This window comes from Phymastichus coffea, unplaced genomic scaffold (genome assembly GCF_024137745.1).
Source record: "Phymastichus coffea isolate CEN01 unplaced genomic scaffold, Cenicafe_Pcof_1.1 PCOF00035, whole genome shotgun sequence".
NCBI lineage: Eukaryota > Metazoa > Arthropoda > Insecta > Hymenoptera > Eulophidae > Phymastichus > Phymastichus coffea.
Genome location: NW_026706846.1, coordinates 89,411 through 111,154, shown reverse-complemented (window position 1 = coordinate 111,154; position 21,744 = coordinate 89,411). Strand labels below are relative to the sequence as shown.

Here is a 21,744-nt window from a genome sequence, read left to right as displayed (position 1 = left end):
CTCCCAACACAAACAAAACATCACATAGATACATACAGCAAATTCAAAGAAAATATAAAGGAAATAGAGAGTACCATGCTACAGACAGATATAGCTAAAAATAGCACTGATATTAACCAACAAATTACAAATGACTGTACCAAAATATACATTATTAAACTAAAAAACCTGCTCAAGTACATAGAAATAGCCGAACCAAATTCGAATAATAAACTGCAACTACTAGTAGACAGTGGAGCACAACTAAATATTATCAAAAATAGCAGCATTCCACAAAAGCAGTTAAACAGAAATGAACAAATATCTATATCAGGAATCACAGAAAACGCAATAAGAACAATAGGTTCAACACAAATGTATATTGCAGATGAACCATTTGATTTCCATGTAGCACCGGATAACTTCTCTATTCCTTACGATGGAATAATAGGAATAAATGCCTTATCCAAACACAAATTAAGATTAGACAGAGGATACTTGGAAATAAATAATCAAAAAGTGCCATTAAAAGAAATCACTAGCAGAAATCAAACAAACACATTTACAGTACAAACCTCAAAAGAAATTAATGAACATCATGACACATGGAAACCCATAGCATTTGATAAAAGATACATAGTAAGCAAAAATGATATTGAAATAAATACGATTACACACAGCAAAGAAGTATCAATACATAAAGATGTAATTCAAATCCTAAATATAATAAGCGACATACAAGAAGAAACGAAAAATAGTACGAATGATCAAATATATGGGAACCCAGAAACAAAAATATCTCAACCTAACTATAACTCAAGCTTAACACAATTTATTGGAAACATTAATAAAGCCCTGGAAGACGAATCCAATGAAACCAAGGAGAACTATACTATTAATGATTATTCAAATTTTTGCGACACATTGAGAGATAACGTTACAGGAGAGATCGATAGAAAATATGACAAAATGACGAACCTTCACATTATAAATGATATAGAAAATAACTTCAAAAACATCAATGAAAAATTCACACCTAAAGAAACTAATTTAAAACCAGCACATATATTTACAACTACGCACAACGAAATTACACAAAAAGAGACACAAGAACATGAAATAACAATACGACGAAAGCAACTGATAGATACAATAAATTTAGAACACCTGACTCAACGAAAAAAAGAAAACATAAAAAATTTAATACTGTCATTTGAAGACATATGCTGGTTAGAAGGAGATAAACTTGGCCAATGCAACATAGAAGAACACGAAATTAATTTAACTGATGATAAACCAGTATATGTTAAACAATTTCCTCTGCCATATACACTCAAGCAAATCGCATGTGATGAGACAAAAAAACTAATTACAAATAACTTAATTAGACCTTCAACAAGTGCATTTAACGCGCCAGTATGGATTGTGCCAAAAAAGGGATTAACAAAAGACGGAAAGAAAAAATGGAGAATGGTGATAGATTATCGAAAATTGAATGCAAAAACTATTCCAGATCCATATCTTATACCCAATATATTGGAAATTTTCGACTGCATAGGAAAAAACAAAGTTTTTACCACTATCGATAAGGTTTCCGGATTTCATCAACTAAAAATGAAAGAGTCAGATATACATAAAACGGCATTTAGTATCCCTGGCATGGGACGTTTTGAATTCAAAGTATTACCTTTCGGACTAATAAATTCACCTAGAGTCTTCCAAAGAGCACTAACAAAAGTACTCGGAGACCTATTGGAAAAAGGGTTCTGCTACCTATACATCGATGATATAATTATCGTTGCAAATACGGTTGAAGAACATAATGAAAGATTCAAACTCATAGCAGAAAAATTAAGAATAGCAGGATTAAAAATTGAAACGAGTAAATGCAAATTTTTCCAAAAGGAAGTAGAATTCTTAGACCACATCATAAGTGAAGAAGGTATCAAAACAGACCCAAAGAAAATAGAAGCAATAAAGAAATTTCCTATCCCGAAAACTATCAAAAATATCAGAGAATTTTTAGGCCTAACAAGCTATTATAGACGCTTTATTGGACACTTTTCACAAATAGCAAAACCTATCATAGATTTACTACAAAAAGAACAACCATTTATTTGGACCGAAGAAAGACAAGAAGCTTTTGAAAAATTAAAAAACGCCCTATGCACAACTCCAGTTCTTCAATACCCAGATATGGAAAAACCATTCATCATTACAACAGACGCTTCAAACTACGCGCTGGGTTGTGTACTCTCTCAAGGAGAGATCGGTGACGACAAACCAATAGCATTCGCATCAAGAATCTTAAAATCAGCAGAGAAAAAATACCATACATACGAAAAAGAAGCACTTGGCATAGTATTCGCAATAAAAACATTTAAGAATTACATATATGGAAACAAATTTACCGTCGTTAGTGATCATAAACCATTGTTATCCTTTAAATCAGCAGACAACAATTCAAGAGTACAAAAATGGAGACTAAAACTGGCAGATTATGATTATGACATTATCTACAAACCTGGCAAAATAAATACAAATGCCGATGCACTCTCACGAAATCCGATAGAAAATATAAAAATAAACGCAGTTACCAGAGCACAAAAAGCAAAACAAGAATCAAAAGAAATAGTAACAAATAAACAAGAAAAGCAAGAGGAACAAATCAAAATAATAAGAAAACAAGACAAAGAAAAAAGAAATAGAAATAAAAATATTACACAAACACAAGTACATATAGATGACGAAAATACAACACGGAAACAACATAACATAAGATTTACGAAAAAACCCATCGAATCAAGAAAAGACAACATCATACATTTTATCGATTACAAACATCAATCATTAGATAACACAACAGAAAGTCTAATGAAAATCAAACATATACAACCAGACAAAAATCTACAGCCCCAAGAAATTGAAATAAAACAGTCAAGAACAAAAAACATCTTCATAGCCTGTCTTGACACAAGACAGTCGGCTATGAGAATAAAGGAAACTCTCAAAAGTCTCTTCAAATTATTAAGAACATTAATAATTCGCAAGAGAATAAAGACATTCAGCATCTCAAAAGACCTACAATTAAAAAACATACACTGGACTGAAATAGAAAACATTCTAGCGACAACATTCGAAAACTCTAAAACTAAAATTATCATTTGCCTAAATTACATCGACTACGTAAAACTCACAGACCGAGACAATATATTCGACCAATATCACTCAAGCGCACTAGGAGGACATTCGGGAATCAACAGAACATGGAATAGAATAAAGAACAAATACTATTGGGAAAATCTGAAAACTGATATAGAGAACCGTATTAAAAATTGTGAAATTTGTCAAAGAAACAAACTAAAAAGAATAAAAACTAGACAACCAATGATAATAACGGATACTCCCATGAAAACATTCGACAAAATCGCAATGGACATAGTAGGACCTCTAAACGTTACTAATAATCAAAATAAATACATTCTTTCTATCCAAGACCTCCTCTCAAAATTCATAATAGTTGTTCCACTCAGTGATCAAACGGCAGAAACAATTGCAGATGCCCTAATTAAAAGATTTATATGCATTTTCAGTTCACCAAAAGTAGTCCTCACCGACAGAGGAGCAAACTTTACAAGTAAAATTTTAAAAGCCATTGCTCGTAGATTTAAATTTGCGAAAATAGAAACCACCGCATTTTCACCACAATCAAACGGCTCCCTAGCAAGAGCACATCACCCCCTTTGTGAATATTTAAAAAATTTTTCTAGTAAAAAAATTGAATGGGATAATTTATTAGAATTAGCCCAATTTCATTACAATACAAGCATTCACAACGCACATAGATTTACTCCGCATGAACTGGTCTTCGCTTATCCACCACGATTACCATCTAGTGAACCATTAAAAACTTCAGAACAATTGCCAACATTTAATAATTATCTATCCACACTTATACAAAACATGCAGGATATTGCATGCTTAGCGCGGGAAAACCTCATAATAGCTAAAGAAAGATCAAAAAAATATTATGATTGCCACATAAACCCTTGCAATTTCAAAATAGGAGATCAAGTGTGGCTCATTAAAGAACCTAAACCGGGAAAATTAGAAAAGAATCAAAACCTGGGTCCTTTTAAAATATTAAATATCACAGACAAACATAATGTAACAATAAATAAGGGTGGAAAACCGAATACAGTTCATGCAAATAAATTAATATTACACAAAAGTATATAAAATGATAAACCTTTCTCTGTTTTAGGACAAACAAATCATGTATTCAAAAATAACGTTATTCATTACATTTTTTCAAATTACTTATGCATACATTGGATATCACTGCGGCACCACAAACGCAAACATCACAACATTCTCTCTACTGGACGCTGACGAATGCGACTTTAAAACCGAAACAATAAGCTCAACAATAGCAAATATAGAACTTATCCAAGCAGCCGAATTTAGAAATATTCCAGTACATCAATGCAAAATTGAAATCCATCGGACAGTATACCAATGCGGACTATTCGGACGCCTCGAACCTGAACAAAATGGAGAACAGGAATACTTGTATGAATTGAGCCATGAACAATGCCAAACTATCCATGAAACGAGAATTTTTAAGTATGACAATTTTCATACGATTGCTGATTTAAAAATAAACGCCACAACAACCAAAGGCATAGACTTCGCTGGCGATGCAGGAAGCTGCAGCGGCGTAGCCTACGCAGATAGGTTCGGATCATGGAGTAAGGTACTTGTTCAAGGCACAATTAAAATCACATTAATACAAGCCTATGCGAAAATTAGTCTGAATAATGATAAATTACATTTAAGCTCAGGAACGATATGTAAATTTTCAGACACAACTTGCGTAGACTCTGACGGGGGGACTCTTATACATTTTGGGACATTTTACCTCAGGAAGAATGTTTTACTAACACTTACGATATTTTATATAAAGGTCCAGTAACAAAATACTTTAACACACACAATGACGACATAATATACATGGTAAACACTAGCGACACGACCTTTGCTTTAACAGCTAAAGACAAAATATTGAAATGCTACAGAGAGTTCACTAGAACAGAACACCCAAAACTCTTTATCGCGGAAGAAAATAATAACTTCAACAGATACAAATTCGATAAAGATACGGTTACTAGCAAAAGCAAGGTTAACATCGATTTATTCACATACGTAAATTCTAAATTTGTATATGTCGAAAAACATTTGGGCAGACAACTGAACGATCTTTACAGAAAAATCATTACAGATAGGTGTGAAGTAGAGAGGAAAACATTACAAAACTCCCTATCCCTTGCAACCCTCTCCCCTGACGAATTCGCATACAATATCATGAAAAGACCTGGATACATTGCCAGGATCGCAGGAGAAGCAGTTCATATCATAAAATGCATCCCTACTGTAGTGAAAGCACAGCACCTTAGCGAATGCTACAGCGAATTACCAGTAATTTCAGGCAATGAAACCTGGTTTCTTACTCCAAAAACGCATATCCTCAAAAGAAGAGGTACTCCAATGAACTGCAACTCCATCATACCTACATACTACAAAGTAAATAACAAATGGATAAAACTAACACCGAAACCAACGGAAACAATATCACCACAAACACTCAAACCAAACACAAACATAAATTGGAAATTTGAATCCATAGAGTCATTAGCAACTAGCGGCATATACTCACAACAAGAATTAGATCAACTACAACAACAAATAATGTTCCCCGTGGAAAAAGCATCTCTGCTAAATATTATAGCTAAAGAGATATCAGGAGAAGGAACAACAGGGAATATTTTTCCAGAAAATACACTTGCAAAATTGGCAGAAAGCACATGGAATCACATGTTCAACAAGCTAGTCATGTGCGGATCAATCTCATCAGTAATCATCATGATATTAATAATACTGCAAATAACAAAATTGACAATTGACACCATCATCAGAGGATATACGCTGCACATGGTTTATGGCTGGTCTATGAACCTACTATGGGCCTTCTTTAGCTCAATAACCCACCTGTTAGTGACACTAGGACGACAAAACCACAACAGTATGACAAAAATTAATAAACAAAATGCAGAAATTGAACTAGACACAATACACACAAACCTGAACGACACAGACGTCAAGATACAAATCTACCCTGATACCCACTGTCCTATTCCTCAACAAAACTTACCTCTCGAAACAACAATAATCAAATACAAACATGACCTATTTTCAACAAAAATCTAATTGTCATGTCGTTCAGTACCCCAAATGCTTTACGTCATGGCCACATTTTAAGCGGGGAGGGAAGCGAGATATTCGCTCTAGGATATTAGGCTGAGATGACAAAGGAATTGAAATAAAAAAACAAAGATTTGTTCTTTTTATCTAAAAACAGAAAAAAATATATATTTATTTTTACAAAATTACAAGCATATTCGCAAATATAATCACACTCAGATACAATTGCAATCATACCGGTGGTCCACACTTGGACCTACAATCACATTATAAAAATCACTAAACACTTCTACGCATACCCTACGGAAACCATTGCAATAAACTAACAAATCATAAAAAAATAAGTCACGAAGACCCCAAGTATCTTCGTCTGGCCCATACTCCCCCAGGAAGAAGGCCGTGCGCGTCACTCGGTCGCAATGCCGTAGAGTCCGCACCAATTGCCATCTTTGAAACTAACAAAGCAAACAGGAAACAAATTAATCCATATATATAAAAATACCAATATACATTGCAAAATACTTACATCTATCCTCACATACTTCCGGGTTCCGGGTTTCGGCCCGGCAGGAAGGGGCAAGCCCTCTCGTCTGGCTTTCTTCACAGCACGTGAATGCTGCCAATCCGCAAACTAAAAAAGAAAAAAAAATATATATATAATAAAAATAACAACAAAAAAAAAAAAAAAAAAAAAAGCATGGCAATAAGAAGTACAATCAATCTTTAATACTTACACAGACCATGAAATAACGTTTCCTTGGGAACCCGAACATCGTAAACTGAAAAACTTGAACTGTACAAAGTCGAGCAACTGCACTCCTTATATACTAAATAAAATGTACATACCACAAAATCTCTGTATAAACCGCAAACTAGTAGCTTTGAATTTCAGGAGTATTTTTATGCAAAACATTGCAATCATATTGCAATGTCTTAGGCCCTGGGGTGTTACGTCTTATGACGCATCCTTTTTGTAACAACTGCACACTCGTGAAATTCAAAGCTTCTAAAACTATTCGCACGTCAGCAGAAAGCTGACGAAACGCGAGGTAAATGACACTCCGAAATAAAGTTGTTACACCTTGCGACACATCCTCTTTTGTAACAAATGCATATTCAGGAAATTCAAAACTGCTAAAATATTCACACGTCAGCAGAAAGCTGACAAAACGCAAAACAAATAGCACTCCGAAATAAAGCCACCGAGCACAAGAATGTATATTCAGCAAAAAACAAAATGTCACAATTCAATACTGACCTGAAAATTAACATATAAAAAGCAATGAACATCATTACGAGTCAGTTGATCAGTAGTCAGTCAGTCAATAAGTACCTGTAAGACTGAACTCCGTACACACTGGTCCGACAATTGGTGATCATTTTACTTAATAAACTCACGACTGTTACAAAGTAATATCGTGCAAGTATTATTCAACAACCTATCCTATTCAATTCAACAAGCAGTTAGAGCCTGCTACACTCATACAATCCAACAAGCAGTTAGAGCCTGCTACATTTTATCCACAATTAAAAGCTACAATTATCAAGGTAGTACAATCATCAGACATACATTTCTACATATATTTATTATAAGTGAGACATATCCGACCACTAGTCAACATATTGGAACGTCTCATTCATTAGCTATTCGTAGTTGATGCACGAGACGTAACACCAGAGTCCGCGTCAAGTTCGCCTCTACTGCTTCGTCTCTCTCTAGTAGCATGAGCGGGTGGGCGACGAGGTCTTCGACATCAGCTGCCTCTAGTTCTTGTCGCCTGATCTCGAGCCACCTCTCTCGGCTTCTTCGTCTCCGTTGCGCCGCCTCCTTATCCAACGCTGCTCTTTGGAAGTCCAGGTCGATATATTCGCCTAATAACCAATACGCCAGCCGAACTGCCTGCATCAGCTTGGGACCGTCTGTACGCAACTCCAGTTGCGTCAGGTATCTATCAAGCTGTGTCGAAGGCAGTTCCGATGCCCATCGGGTTATCGCATCAGCGGTATCCTCCATATCGCTGGGGCGTAGGTGACGGTTGAGGTTAATTTGCCTACTCGACCACTACCGCCTCCTATGGCCCAAGGCGCGAGCGGGGTGTTGCAATTTGTCACAGCAACTACCCTAATACGCCTTCAATTCCAAGGCAACAATCCACGAGGCTCGTGGGTGTGTGCAGGTGTCGCGTACCCTAAGGAAGTAAGAACTTCCACTCGCAACTACCTGCCTATAGGTGGAGACTAACTGTTTGCTAGCTCCACCGGGTTAGTAAAACTAACCCTACACACACCCGAATTGCGTGCTCTGCAGATATTGTCGCTCAGTGACTAACCCCCACCTAAGTGCTATAAAGTGTGGGTAACCACTCGAAAAAAGAGAAAAAGTAAACAAAAACACAATTTGTCACCTCTTTTATTTACGTTGGAGAGACTCCGGACGTCTCTTCGACCCCTGGGGTTAGTGTGCTCTCGACTTACAAAAGCAGGTGTTATTGGGTCGGAGAGGCGTCTTTTCCCTACTGCAGAGCACGTGCCGAACGAGCCATGTGTTCTTTTACCCGCTCGCACCTTAATACGCACGCGCGCAAACGTCTCTCTCTCCCGTGCGTCGCTCTCTCTTTCCTTGCAAATCGACTCCCCCTGTGTGAGTCCTAATATTTGTTGGGCGCCATGTAACAGGCTGCCGTTTAACCTTTAACCCACCAAACGTATCTATCAGTTCGGTCAAACGACGCCTTGTTATCTACGTGCTGCGAGCACGTTAACCTACCTTGTCCGGGAGTGCGCCTGCGCAGAGCTCCCTCGCCAGGCGGAGTTGGGTTCTCGAACTCGCCACTTGGCGGCGCTGTCGCGCTTGCTTAGCAACGCTCCGTCGGCCGCTGCCGGTAACTCAGTTGACAAGCAGCTTCTCTCGATACCTACGCGATCCGTGCTATCTTACCGGCTTATTCGAATCGGACGTAAACAATAACATGCACCCCGGACAAAGGAAAGACAAAACAATACTCAGTTAAGAGTAACTGCCGATCTCTTTATTAAACTAGATCAAATACACGGGAGGGATTTGCCGAGAGACTCACGCACGCGAATCCGTCTGACAATGTAAACGGGGAGAGAGAGAGAGAAAATCGCGATCGTCGCGAACTAAACGCTCGCACGCTTTGTATGATTTCGCCGCGCACGCTGCGCGGGATCGCACGCCAATGACAATAAATGGAGAAACACCTACCGCGAGATTGAGGCGGATACGGTGGCCAACCGTACCCGTCTAATTGGTTGTTGACGATCTGCCTCTGCGTCTGATGCTTTGCTGTTGTCGTCGCGAGTCTGCAGGATTCGCAGAAGCTAAGCACGCTGTAGCGAAGGATGCCCTCGTGAGGTGATGCTCGCACTCGGTGTTCCGCACTCAGCGACAGTCCTCGACGGCGGTGTCACACACCTCACACGGCGCGAACATACGACTCACTCCACCGGTCTTTATCGTCAGCAGTTGATAAACCCGACGCGCGATGCGTACTTCACCTTGGCACTCTCAATCACGATACTCCAACTTCCCTGGATCACACTCGGAACCCTCACGTACGTTGGCAGCTCAAAACACGGTCGCTAAGGTGTAACCGGACTGAGTGACACAGTCATACTGATTAACGAACTCTCCCCTCCCGGTCATTGCCCCTACGCGCCCTCTCTCTCTCAAACCGATCGCGACTGCTACGCTCAGCCGCTTCGTAACCTACGCGAGTCGAACGATTTTCGGTAATCGTTGCAAAGTACAGTAATGCGAATTTTAATACTATTTATTTCTAAATATTTAATAAATTCAGGTTTTGTCATTTAGTTTTAAAAATTAAGGTTTTGTTATTTCAGGATCTCGTTAACCGTGAAGATTACTCTAGGAATTATGTATTTAAAATTGCTATAGCTTTTAGTAGACATATTTTGATCGGAATTATTTTGAATGTTCGTTTTTGTTCGTATAATCATTAATATTACTTCATAATAATAATAGAATTCGGGTCAAAAAATAACCTACTCAGGAACACGTGACTTTCGACATTGTATCTCTATCCGCCCCGCTCTGCCTAAGAGGTATCAGTAAATCCTATCCGTTTTAATTTAATAATTTGTTTAAATGCAGATGACGCGGAAACTAATTGTTACATCAAATCAAGGTTTCACACACTTAGAGCACATATAAATCCAGCTACTATTGTTTCAAATCTCGGCTCTTAAATGTTTGAAATTGTCGGAGATACGATTTCTTTTAAAAAGTGCAACATTTCCAGGATTTTTCAAGTTTTTTTGACTTCTAATAATGTTAGAAAGTCGTGCGGCAGCTCATTCGCTTTGTTAATTACTTACCTACAACTTTTGGATTGATATATTGAATAGTATTATCATTTCTACATTATTTTTAAAGATATAGTAAAAAAAACTATTTCTTGCTACATTTGTTTATAAAAAATTTCCGACCAAAATTCAGGAGTTTAAAAATATATCAAATTAAAAGAGGCGACGTACTCTGCACGATAGTACCATTGACTACTTACAAAAATTTATGTCACAAGAAAGTCTTCGCTGCGCTTGGGCTATATACTTCGTACCCGACCTCTCGTCGACCTGGGAGTCGTCCTGGCACTTGTACATTATCGGCACGGAAGTGTAAAAATTTTGAAAAAATAAAATAAAAAATAAAAACTGATGTGCTGGGGGATGCACCGCAAAAGTGAGAACTTGACTTGCAAATTATTGAATTTGGAATCGATAGGAATTTATTTATGGCTACTACGGATAGTTATTAGGGGTAAGGTAACTGATTTTTTTTAAAGAACCTCTGGGTTACGGTCACGATTATAGGAAAAAAAATAAAAGATTGCAGTTCTTGTTATGATGCGAGGGGAGGTCAATAAGTCTTTACAAAAAGAAGGAAAAAACGTTTTGCATGCGTAATTTTTTTTTATTTTTCAACATAATCTCCTTAAAGGTCGATACATTTTATTAAACGGCCTTCCAGTTTTTTTAAGCCATCAGAAAAATGATTTCTAAAAACCCTCAAAATAGGCATTTGTTTCGGCGATAACTTCTTCATTCGACCTGAATCATTGTCCGGCAAGCCATTTTTTGAGGTTAGGAAATAAGAAAAAGTCACTGGGAGCTAAATCAGGCGAATATGGTGGATGGTCAATTAATTCGAACTTTAAATCGTTAATTTTTGCCATCGAAACTGCACACGTGTGAACTCGAGCATTGTCTTAAAGAAAAAGGCATTTTTTTTATTCAAGTGAGGACGTTTTTTTCTGATTTTTTCTTTCAGCTAACATAATAATGAGGCATAATATTGTCCAGTGATCGTCTGGCCCTTTTCCAAGTAGTCAATGTAGATGACTCCATAGGTTTTTTAACATTTTTTATTTGGTAAAGTCTGAACAGTAATGATAATCATCAAAAAAATGTTTGAAACATAGAAACTTTTTACTCCAGGCACAATGTATAATTGCAGCATTTTGGCAGCCTTCGATTTCGCATTTTGAACTACAAGAATCCCCGAAACTGAAATCAACCGGATTATCAAATTTTACCGCTTTTTCTTTGAGATATCCACTTTTAAACCAAGAATATTTAAAAAGATTTAAATATCTTGGTGACGAAAATTGGTTATGAATCAATGACTGACGCCTAATAATATTATTTCTCGAATGTAAATTCATATCGTAATCCATTAAAATAACGTTATCTGAAAAACGTCGAACAAAGTTTTTTCACACTCGGAATCCGTATACATCTAATGGTTGGATTTGTCCTGTAGTTGCAGTTGGAATTTTCATAACACTAACGATCTTATTTTCTGGTCTGGTTTTTTGAATTTTTCGCAGTGACCACTCCAAGAATCTAGCAGCAATATACTGGTAGGACGAACATTTGGATGAAAAATGTTCTTCAATCAAATTTTAAAAAGATCTGCAATAAAAAAATCAGTTCAAAATTTTTCTACCAGCATTCTGTTATTTTTAAATTATATTTAATTATTACTTACTGTTACGTAACGTCTTATTATGTTACAAAAATATACTATCGAATAAAACCTTGCTCTCGGGATTTCCGTTCGGACATAGCATAGCTAGCAGTATTCGGGTGCGCGACTCGGTGGGAATGAGCGATAGAGGCTGATTCACGCTGAGCCAGCATGCTGGGACTGCATGCTGCAGTCAGCGTGCTTAGCTAGGTAAGACGACCCGCCACAAGAAGCGTAAACATCCGAAGCGTATACGCGAGAGAGAGACGGCATGCTAGGGACAAAGGCTATATAATAAACCAGCGAAAGCAGAGGAAGTCAGAATTAGTCAGTTAGAAGCGAGCGCTCAATTAAGAAGGCCGCATATCCTACTGAAGCTAAAACTATAATAAAAATCTGAGTTGTTTTAATTGTTTGAGTATTAATCAAAAATTAGAAGTATCGAGTGCGATTGCTTCGATAATTTTACATAAACAGAAAATCACGGGAATTATCACTTTTATTTTTGCGTGTTACTGCGTCATTAGATAAAGAAGATTTTGGAGAAATAAAGTCATAGTAACTATCATTGTCCTGCGCATTACTACACCATTGTAAAAACATATTGGACCTATTGAATCTGACCAGATTGAAAGGAAAGGTGATTGGCCATATCACAAACCGAATAATAATTTGGACCAAATCGTATTTATTGTACTAATACAAAGTGAGTAATACTATTATAATTTTATGTAACAAAAAAATACTAGATATCGCAACGCGAAAATTACGCGCCTCAGGATACATATATATATATATATCTCTATTCTGTTTAATTCATTTATGTTATAAAAGAGACTAGAATAAATATTATAATTGTAAACATCTTTAAGTGTATCCATATGCTTCCCCGCTATATTAGAGAGAGTCGCTATTACAATTTTGCTTTTAATAAATAACCGAAGAACGTTATAAACGTTCAATTATTTATTTTACGAAAACGATATCGAGTGTCAAGTTATAATTAACACGGATTTCATTATCGACGCGGGAACGGGCCGGGGTACCCGAAAGCCTGACTACCGCCCGAGTCTAAGGCCGCTCCGCTGTTAAAAGAGCCTTCATACGGGACAAACTCGTCTCGCGCGAGTTGTCACCTATCACTTACCTGAAGTTCATTTTCCAGATTTAAATGCTCCTACGCATACTTTTTGAGGTCTAAACGATTTGGATTCTACAATTGGTCCAAACTGGCCAGATCTTTCCTTTAAAATTAAAAAGAGAGGTAACAAAAGTTTTCTTTCACCTGATATTAATAGTTGTATAGTATAGCTGTGTCGTTGATGACACCGATTGTACTAAATATTGAATCTGACTTTCTCCTTCCACCGCAAGTGTCCTTCCGGAGAAAATTTCCAATTGGAATCCACTTTAATCTGTATTATATGTATTGTGAATTACAATTTCTTGAATAGCTTTCTTCACATTTGTAACAAATGAAAGAGCTTGTTTCTCTAGTTCTGCACTACTTTTGAAAGTTTTTCGGGTAACTAATTTGTTAATTTTTCTTAATACAATTCTATGAGCAATTTTAAATCTTGATAACCAGTGTTTTGAAGCTTGGAACCTAAAATCTTCAAACTCTAGATCCTTTTTTGCGTGTAATGCCTAACGACACAAATCTTGATCATGCACAATCAAGCCAGCGTCAACAGCAGATTTTAAATTTTGTAATACATAATAACAAATTCGGGCAATTTTTTCTCTGTATGTACCACCCTGGTTGACTGTGTGAGCCTAATAACGCCGAAGCTGACTGATAGAAGATACCTTTTTGAATTTACTTTTCACACTCTCAAGACTAAAATTTTTTCTTTTCCCACTTCGCCAATAATTCACTGTTCTTTCTTTATAATCAAAAGATAAATAATCTCTATCTTTTTTACAATGATTTGTTGGAAATTCTGCAGGAAGAGGAAAATGATGCATTATATCGTCCTTCATAATTTGTGCATTAAGATCCTTGTATTCCTCCTGGAAATCTAACGTTTCTTCTGAAATTATTTCTACATCGTGAAATTCGTCCACCGAATCTATTAAAATATTCTTTATGTTTTCTGCTAACTGATTTTCTTGATAATTAGTTGGGCTATTAATCGGTAATTCCAATGTTTAAAAGCATGCCAGCAATAAATTGATTACGTTTTAAGAATTAACTCTCATCGTAAATACTGCAATTGCATTAATTACTTTTGTGAATAGACTGTGTTAATGGAATGAAAAATAAACATTAGAAGCTTCTTACCTTTTCGATAAAACAGAAAGTGAATAGAACATTGAAAAATCTATTGTATTAATTTTCTTTAATATATACGTTATAAAATATGTAGAATTTTTTAACAAATTATAATAAAAAATATATTAATATATTAAAACGATGGATATGTGAATAAAAATAATTTACATTAAATAAATTATTATTCTTGTGAATGTTGAGACCTGTGAACCCAGAGAATGTTGTTAAAACCTCCCAAATCCTGTAAGATCCCTACCTTTTATCACTTTCTTGTCATTGATTCTATACTTAATAGATTTCTTTTGGTTTTTTTTTAATTTTGATTATAAACGATTCATAAGACATTGTAGAACTAGATTCTATGCCTTTTATAGATCTCATCACCGATCGTCGTTGCATAAGCATTCAATGTAAATTAGCATTCCGAAAGTAGGTAACATTCGTCCACTATGCGACTGGAAAATATATTGTATACTTAATTGTTTCGTACACTGTGCTGAATCATCTAATAATTCACTTACATTAAACAAACCTAGACAGCTATTCCTATTTTCAGGTATTTCATGTGTGAAATCGATTATCTCGATCTTTCTATTTCGGAAACCGCCATGACATTGTAGATCTAGATTCTAAGACCATCATACGCCTCGCTATTGACCGTTATTGCAAAGTATTTATTGTAGCTTATGATGATGAGAGTAGTCGGATTTTCACGACCCTTGTAACTGTGGTCTGGATTTGGGATATAATGAATAATTGGCCTAAATGAGACTGTAGACCCTCTAAGAAAGATTTCGGCTTCATTTTAAGTATATCAGATCAGTCTACCCCTGCGTTTCAGCTCAAATCTTGGGCAAAGTAATCGTAGATCGGATTTTCACGACACATGCATCTTTCGTCTAATTCTGGGTTGTAATGGATAATTGACATAAATGAGAGTGTAGACCTTCTAAGGAAAATTTCGGCTTAATTTAAAGTATATCAGATCAATCTACCCCTGCGTTTTAGTTCAATTCTTGGGCCAAGTAATCGTAGACCGGATTTTCACGACACATGCATCTTTTATCTAATTCTGGGTTGTAATGGATAATTGGCATAAATGAGAGTGTAGACCTTCTAAGGAAGATTTCGGCTTCATTGGAGTATATCAGATCAATCTACCCCTTCGTTTTAGCTCAATTCTTGGGCCAAGTAATCGTAGACCGGATTACCAGGACACATGCGTCTTTCGTCTAATTCTGGCTTATAATGGATAATTGGCATAAATGAGAGTGTAGACCTTCCAACGAAGATCACGGTTTCATTGCTTCATTTGAAGTATATCAGATCAATCTACCCTTTCATTTTAGCTCAACTCTTGGGCCAAGTAATCGTAGACCGGATTTTCACGACCCTTGCTATTATGGTCGGGATTTGGGTTATAATGAATAATTGGCATAAATGAGAGTGTAGACCTTCCAAGGAAGATTTTGGCTTCATTTGAAGTGTATCAGATTAATTTATCCCTGCGTTTTAGCTCTACTCGTGAGCCAAGTGATCGTTGACCGGATTTTCACGATCCGTGTAACTCTGGTCTGGATTTCGGATATAATGAATAATTGGCCTAAATGAGAGTGTAGGCCCTCTAAGAAAGATTTCGGCTTCATTTTAAGTATATCAGATCAGTCTACCCCTGCATTTCAGCTCAACTCTTGGGCAAAGTAATTGTAGACCGGATTTTCACGACACATGCATCCTTCATCTAATTCTGGGTTGTAATGGATAATTGGCATAAATGAGAGTGTAGACCTTCTAAGGAAGATTTCGGCTTCATTGGAGTATATCAGATCAATCTACCCCTTCGTTTTAGCTCAATTCTTGGGCCAAGTAATCGTAGACCGGATTACCAGGACACATGCGTCTTTCGTCTAATTCTGGCTTATAATGGATAATTGGCATAAATGAGAGTGTAGACCTTTTAAGGAAGATTTTGGCTTCATTTGAAGTATATGAGATCTATCTACCCCTTCATTTTAGCTCAACTCGTGGACCATTTTATTCTCTGTTAATTGCTGTTCCTCTTCTTTGCTCAGCCAACCGATGAAACCAATTACAGTATCAATTCTTGTATTTTTGTTTATGCGTTGTTTGTCTATAACTTTAAGTTGTTTTTCTTACGTTTTACGTTTTTTCTTCCGCAAATATGCGGATATTTATATAGGTCACAAAGAAAACTCAAACGAAGAATTAAGGAACAAGAAAATACCCCATAAACAGATTACTGCTGAAACTTAAACATCATACTGAAATTCCGACACACCGTTCTGATTTCAACAATGTTCGAATTTGACAAAGAGATTAACAAGAATAAAAGATTAATTTCCGAAATTATATTTATTAATACGTACAGTAATATTCTTAATATCTCAGTAATACTCTTAATATCTCAGTAAACAATACAATGGTATTTTTAAATTTCTTGAATAGATTTATTGTTATTGGTTATTCAATATCATATTATTTCAGAAGCGATTGTACCATGTAATATTTTCGTATCCTTGCTTTTATGAAAAATGAGTTTTGTTATAATTCCATATATTAATAGGATTAATTTGGTTTTGTACTCGTGCTTTTCTTATTGTTTCTCAGATTGACTTGTAACATGTAACTTCTCGCTTAAATTTTTTTGTAGCATTTCTGATTGCTGTGTATTTTATTATGAGTAATAACTTGACTATTGTTTATTTTATTTAACAAAATTTACCAAATATTTTTTGTTTACTTATAGCAATTGATAACGTAATCTTGAAAAATTCTTCAGTTACGTTGGTATGTCTTTTTTGTTATTCGATTTGATACCATTTTTATTGTAAAATTGTCATCATATGTTTATAACGAATTGATTTAGTAATTGAACAAAGGACCTGATGAGGCTGAAAAAGAAACCAGCAAAACGTTATCAGGAATAAATAGAGTGGAAATAGTTTTATCTATAGTACTTGGGTGTCACTCTATTTTTTTGTTATATAATTTCGTAAGATATATTTAGTTGTATTACATACAATATTTTTGTTCAGAAAAACAATATGAAATTCTTTTAATTTAAAATATTTTTTTAAAAATAATTAACAGTACAAATCAAATTTCATAATAATTTATTTTATAAGTGCATACAAGATAATTCCATAGTGTCATCTTTTGGCTTCTGTAATTATATAGGATTGGAAATCGAGTTCATTTTGCGTTAATCCCAATACTTCAAAAATTGGCCTGCTTTGGCCACAAGTCGAATCACACGACGTTTTGAGAAATCTTATACATTGCATAGTATGTTTCATCGAGACGTGAATTTTTAGAGCATCGTAAGTTCCTGTTACTAATAAAAGTTTGATAAATTCATTATTAAATTTATCTATTTGATAAGTCTCTTCCTGAAGAAGAAAAACAAACGTGTAATATTTTATCCATTGTTTTGAATGTACTCTCATAAAGTCTATACCTTTATAGTCCATTTGAATTAGCAGAAAATCTTCCAAATCACCGATGTGAGTTGAGGAAGGTATTTTATTGATGGAATCGCTCAAGAATATGATAGTGAACAACGTACTGTAATTTTCACCTTGAATTTCCTATTACCTTTTTTATAATAAATATTTAAATAAAAAAATTGCAAAAAATGACCTATTTTTTATAACATTTATACATTTTCCTCGTGAACTATGAAAGATACGATAAAATGCACCAGAACAATAATATAGAGCGTTAAATTTACTATTAAATGCTATAGTTTTAAGTTGAAAAATTGAATTTATCTTGGCTGCAGCGGTATAATATCTCTTTATTAACAATAACAATAAAATATGTATAAAAAAAGAACAAAAGAAATCACAAACAAATAAGCAAAAATAAAGAAACACAATACAAATTCCGGTATAAATATGTTTTCGGGGCAAAGCGGTGTTCCCGGAGTGGTGTTCAGCTGTTATAATACGGCAATCCTGCACGGCAGGCAACGATGAGCTTCTTCGGTAGACTCAGACAAACAAAGGTCGCTCAGCGGTCACAATCCTATACACCGCGGAACACACGATTGTCAGGAGTCCACGACACCACGCGCGCGCTCGAACTCATTCTTGAGTAGCGGAAAGAGAGAGAGCAAAAAGTTCACATTGTGTCGGTTACCCCAGCTGCCACACCTTTCCTTTCTTCCGCTCGGGCGTTGGGGTGATGAAGCAAACGCCGATCGTTGTGCTGCAGAGACTGAGGACGATTCGGGTCACCAAATTACCAACCAACAAAACCAAACGACGATTTCTGCAGAAATTTGTGGCGCACACCGAATTCACACCAAAGTCCTTCGTACTTCCCGAGTGTATCTTCACGTACAACTCCTTCGTGCTACCAACCATAACACCTCGAGCCGAATTTCATCATCTTTTGCTCTCTAATATATTTTCTCTCCTTCCCTCCTGCGCGTCTTTTCGCCGCTATAACCTGCCAAAAGCTGTACAGCTCTAATCCTTCCTAAGCTGCTAATTCGTAACCTCAAATCATATAAACCAGGCATTAAGCAATGCGCTAACGGAATTACATCGATACCCGGCTCAACGATAGCGCGCGCAGACAGCGAGAGACCAGGAACGACGGGAAAATCGCTACTAAACGGTTTTCCCCGTCACAACATAAACTTTTTTTCGCTTCTAATCAAAGAAGGTTATTCCAGTTTGCAATTCCGCAAGAGAAAGGTGCTCAAGTAAGAAACGCCGTTATATTTGATTGTAGTTTACAATGTGTTTTTTCGTGGATCACTATCGCGTTTTTATTTATATTTTCTGTGATTTATTATAAATGGTAAATTGATATTATTTTTTTATATTCTCTAAATTCGCGTCACAATTATTGATGTAGTATAATTGTCTATCAGGCACATAAAATGATAAAAGTTGTTAAAAAATAATAGCAGTAATTGAATGAATTTACTACATATTTATCCTAATAGTCTTATAAAATAAAAAATGGAATTTTTTTATTAAATTTTAAGATTGCAAATAATTGGTTTGATTTATAAGGCCGCATTTTAGAAGAGTTAGATTGTAGCAAAGCTAAGCCAAGAACAAATTTAGTCACAAAAGACTAACTGTATAGTATGTGCGTAGATACCTGGAGCCGACGAACCAGGGAGTCTTTCGTTACAAAATCCATTGTACTTACTAAAGTAATTAAGGCGATAGCTGACGATTCCAATACTTCTCCAGGCCAACATTCGCGTGATGAAAGATGAGGCTTCGGAGAAAATTCTAGAAGAAAATAAAAAAAGGGATAATAATAGATATGTAATGATAAAACACGAAACATCTATTCTATATCCACTAGAATTGTAGATAAACGTATCAGCAATAATCCAAAATCTATGCTCATAAACGAGTAAAAAAGGAAAAACAGAAAGTTGACCATTCACATGCCACCTATTCTGCGACAACAGTTGAGTTTGATTTTAGTAATCTTAGTTTTATTTACGGAGTTGATGCGTCATGTGAAGTTTTAGAACGACAGAAAAAAATGCCACTTGATGAAAGTGATACCGTTCATCATGTAACTGATAGCGGTTTTAAGCAATCGAAAGAAAGCAAATAAGATGTATTGAAAAGTATGTTTACTTTTGAAGCATTAGCTCGTATTGAGGGTACTGCTGATTTAGTAGAAGTAGACGCCAGGTATTACGATAATTATTTACAAAATTTGCACAATGATGCCAGAAGTCACGTCTCGGTAGAATTAAGTAATACCTCGAAAGCAGCTCAATTTATCGCACCACAAGTTATGCAAAATAAACAAGAATACCACTTAGTATCAAAGAAATTTTATTTCTTTTTACCCTCTACTGAGTCTATGAATGTCTTTCGCTTCTTGTTCAAAATCTACTTACACTTTCGATCGCATTATTGATGAGCGCAGAAACCGGTTCCTAGAAGTTTTTTTTTAGGCTTATCTACCGTGTGACATCCGTAGCGCTTCTCATATTTTCATTCAAATTTGCGGAATTATTGTAAATATAGCCAATTTTGCTATATGCTATGTCTAGCTACTCATAAATATTATAATTCATCCTATTTACGAGTCATAGTGCTATTGTCTTACAAGGGAACCACCCCAACCCGACCTCACCAATTTGAATGATTATGGGATATGTTGTACTTGAAAAAAAATTAGATACGTGTTTTTTTATCGGCCCATAAGGGCTTTTAAGGGGTGAAATCCACCCTCAAAATCAACCCCTAAAATCAGTTTTTTTTAATATTTCTCAGCATCAAATGTATATTTTACAGTAAACTCAACGTTAAAAAATTTCTTATAAAAAGGAGCTTTTACGGAAATAACATTTATACCGAAAGGTTGCAACCCCCTTTTTAATAGGGGTATATACACTTTTTTTTGTACTGTTTTACGGCATGTAACATAGTAAATCAGCTCGAGTGATTTAAAAATCGCACTGATAATGAGAAAATACCAAAATTAAATTGACGTGTTTCCGGATTAAAAAAAAAATAAGTTTAAGGGTTGTTTCACCCCCTAGAAATCACCCCCGTCAAACTATCAGCAGGATAATCCACCTAACCCTGGGATAAACGAGTTTAGTCGCTTATTATTTCTTGAAATAATTTAATCATATGCATGAGCGAGCTACCTCAACTAACCAACCTGCCTCAAACCCACCAACCCCCATAAACCACCCTTACCGATCCACATGCAGGCTAAACCACCTAATCCTGGGAAAAGCAACTTTAGACGTTTGTTATTTCTTGAAATAATTGAATTTTACAGCATAAGCGAGTTATTCCAGCTGAATCACATACCTCTTATCTACCTACCCCTAACCTGTCTAACCCCCCACCCTTCTAAACCACCCTTAACGACCCACATGCGGGCTAACCTTATATAAATAGCGAAAAACAAATGTATTTCTTGAAGAACATTCATGTTGCATAACAATATGTCCCAAGTATTACAAATTTTATGTAATAATTATTATTTTCCACGGTGGTCCTGAACCAACTTTAAATAGCATGGAAAAGCACCACGAAAAAAATCATGGGGTTAGATTCAGAAACACAAAATGTAAGCTCATTTAAATTTTTACAGAATTTCTGAGGGCCGTTTTTGAAAAAACTCATTTTTGAAAAAAGAAATATAAAAAAGTGAAAAAAAATCACGTTTATGTCAATTTTTTTCACGAAAAAAA

The 21,744-nt window shown here is 35.8% G+C and overlaps 1 protein-coding gene across 1 annotated transcript in view; it reads right to left on the bottom strand.

The window, feature by feature from the left end:
- Positions 1–21,744, bottom strand: part of LOC131663408 (nucleoprotein TPR) — a 490,761-nt gene that overhangs the window by 380,894 nt on the left and 88,123 nt on the right. The window lies entirely within an intron of this gene.